Genomic DNA, 3,202 nt, shown 5'->3' with positions numbered 1-3,202 from the left:
ATTTGGACAAAGGTTAGCAAATTCTTGACTCCAGAGGTGAATCTCAATATTCTTCATGTCTTAATACCAATAAATAACATCAACCCAGCCAGTGTGGAGATGGTGTAGAATTATGCTCCAGGCAAATAGAAATGAAAATAAAGGTGTTGTAGCATCTTAGATAAGAAAGAACCACAGTCCAAAGGTGTGTGTGGCAAGGTGGATGCCAGCAGAGTTTCAGGCCTAACATAGCACCGGCTCATACAGGTGGTCAACATATATTGGTTGAATAACAAAATGAAGGAAGAAAGAAAGGAATTGGGTTTATGTTAAAAAAAAAAAAAAAAGCTCGAGTTGGGAGATGAACTGCTGAGATCATGGTGAACAACTACATCCCCGACAACGAGCCTACAACGCGTACACTGCTGCGGCGGGTGCTGGGTACAGAGGTCCCGCGCACCCCGCATTGACCCCAGAGTACTCGCGCTGGTGCCCAGAGAACCCTGCTTGAAACACCTTTCTCCATGAGGTTGAACAGCCAAACAAAGACAACTGCTAGGAGACGTTCCCAAAAAACCAAGCCTATTGGCAGATCGGCCCACATTCAAACCAGTGGACATCTGAAGGAACAGACAGCCCGAACTCTACTTGAGAATATCCTACTAACTGCCCGGAATCTTCCATGGTCATGCCACAGTCAGTGGTGAAGCCAGTGCCAGCACCACAGGTGGTCCAGCTCTCTAGCCAGGAAAGCAATCGGGGTAGCCTGGAGCTGCAACTCCCTGAGCTCAACCCCCCACAAGCCTGGCTCTGAGTCTGCTGGCTTCTGGTGAGAGGAAGAAGAGGCTGAGGTGGTCAGTGTTTCAGCAAGGCATGCACCGGGGCCGCCTCTCTCAGGGTCCTCTTACAGAGCCTCAAGGGAATGCTGTTTCCTCCTCCCTCATTGGCTCCTCAGCCTGACCTTTGCCACACCTCTCCTGCCACAGTCAGTGCAGAGGCCTGGTTTGGCCCAAAGACCTCCTACATGCTGGGCTGTATTTTTAAAGGATCTGCAAGATACTTCTGTGGCCTTGGCTCGTCCAGGTGACAGAACTCCTGTTGCTACGCTGCCAACAGACACCGTGTTGGAGGACACCCAGCCGTTCTCCCAGCCTCTGATTGGCCGTTCCCCCATGTGTACCATTTCCCCCCACCCTCTCTGCTGAGAGGAGTGTCAGTCGCAGGACACGGAGCAGTAGGCCTGGGCTGCAGAACAACAGTCCTGGGAAACCAGCCCAGCTTCTGGCAGGAAAGGCGGAGGAGGTTAATGCCCTTGCTATGGACTGCCCAAGCGCCAGCAACAGTAGCTCTGGAGATGAACTGGAGCCCTTACAGGGTGGAGTTGGTGAGGAGGCAGAGAAAATAGTGGAAGAAAGCTTGGGCATGAGTGCAGTGAAGGAGGCAGCAGGGGGCAAGGACCTGCCAGAGAGGAGAGCCTGAGACACACCCAGACATGACAGAAGCAGAGGGGTCCTGGGGGGCTTCTGAGGCCAAGGAGCCAGAAGGATCTTCAGGGCATAAGGACACCGTAGGTAGGACCGCCAGTCCAGACTTGGCCTCAGCACCCCAGAGTCTCCTCAGGCCGGGCAGCTTGAGCTCCTTGAGCTAGCCCCGCCAGTGAGCACTGCGAGGGCTCCCCAGGCAGCAGTCCGTCCTGCTCCCGGCTTAATTCAGAGCCTCTGGGGCCCCTGTCAGCAGGCTTCCTCCCAGGGTCCAGACTGCTGGCTCCGACTCCGGCACGACTCCTACAAGACCCACTGAGCCACTATGCTAAGCTCTTCAGATTCTATGCTAAAACGCCCATGGAGAAGAAGGCTCTTTTTTTCTTTTTTATCCTCACCCGAGGACATTTTTGCATTTATCTTCAGATAGAGCAGGAGGGAAAGAGGGAGAAAGAGAGAAACATCGATGTGAGAGAGACACATTGACTGGTTGCCACCCACATGACCCCAACCTGGGGCCGGGGACAAACTGCAACCGAGGTACATGCCCTTAGTGGGAACTGAACCCGGGACTCTCTGGACCTCAGGCCGATGCTCTAACTGCTGAGCCAAACTGGCCAGGGTGAGAAGAAGGCTCTTGAGATGGTGGAGAAGTGCACGGACAAGTGTTTCCATCCAGCGATGACCTGGATGTATTCGCTGTTCATGCTGGCCGCAAGACTGTGAGGCTAGAAGACTGTGAGGCAACGGCAGGGCCCGGTCACTGACCAGGTCTCCCTGAACATACCTGTGGAGCGACACCTGCCCCTGGAGTACTGGCAGCTCCTTGTCCCTTGCACATTCAGAAGCAACGTTGTCTTCCCTGCCCAGTAGTGCTCAGACTTCGACATCTGCCCTGTCCCCACTGGGGGGGCCCTGGGCTCCACACACTCTTCCAAGTTTCCTCACCATGCCCCAACACCAGTAAAGTGTCACAAACAAAAAAACAAAAAACAAAAATAATGAGCTTGAAAAATTGTATAGAATATTGGATGCCCTAGCATTGAGACGTTGCTAGATTAAGAATTAAGGTATTCACTAGTAAGGTGTATTTTTCACTAGGAGCTGTGATTTTTCTACCAGGCCTTTGGCATTTTGAAGGGAGGGCTAGTTTGAAATCCTTAACTTGAGTTCGCTATATTAGACAGATCAGTGAGTTCTAAAAAGACTACAAATTTTGTTTGTGGTTTAACTTTGAATAAGTCTTCTTTTCTGTTTAATAGCATCTGAAAAATGTTCTAGATTTTTATTCCTTTTTGCCTCTGATGCCTCAATGGCTGTTTCAGGCAGGTTTAGCAAACACATTTTGGAATTAAGTGAAGGAAGTTGTTAAGATTGCATTTCAACTCATTCTAAACAGAGGGTGGGTTAATGCAATTGCAAGAATAATAAAAGTGAGGTAAATAGTTCTTATGCAGTGCTTTCCCAAGGCACTTGGGACACTGAAGATATTAATTAATGCTTGTTAAAGTCCTATGGAGTAGGAAAGGGGCAAAGGTTATTAATGTGTTTTATAGAGGAAATGAAGCATCAATAAACTCCCTTGTATCAAGCAGTAATTATGTAAAAGAATAAAGTGTCAAGCCCCAGACTCTCTTTTCTCAGGGCCTTGCTCACCAAAGCACAAGTAAAATTGCTCCCGAATGGCAGACTGGAGTGAATTTCAGCAAGCCTCATGCTTATCTCTCTTGCCTCCACACCTT

The 3,202-nt window shown here is 49.9% G+C and overlaps 1 pseudogene; it reads left to right on the top strand.

The window, feature by feature from the left end:
• Positions 1–356: 356 nt before the first annotated feature.
• Positions 357–2,333, top strand: LOC118631847 (annotated as a pseudogene).
• Positions 2,334–3,202: the final 869 nt, after the last annotated feature.

The sequence above is a fragment of the Molossus molossus genome, unplaced genomic scaffold, assembly GCF_014108415.1.
Source record: "Molossus molossus isolate mMolMol1 unplaced genomic scaffold, mMolMol1.p scaffold_m16_p_16, whole genome shotgun sequence".
In the NCBI taxonomy this organism is placed as follows: Eukaryota; Metazoa; Chordata; class Mammalia; order Chiroptera; family Molossidae; genus Molossus; species Molossus molossus.
Note: the sequence above shows the minus strand (reverse complement) of the source record. Positions and strands in the feature narration are given on the sequence as shown.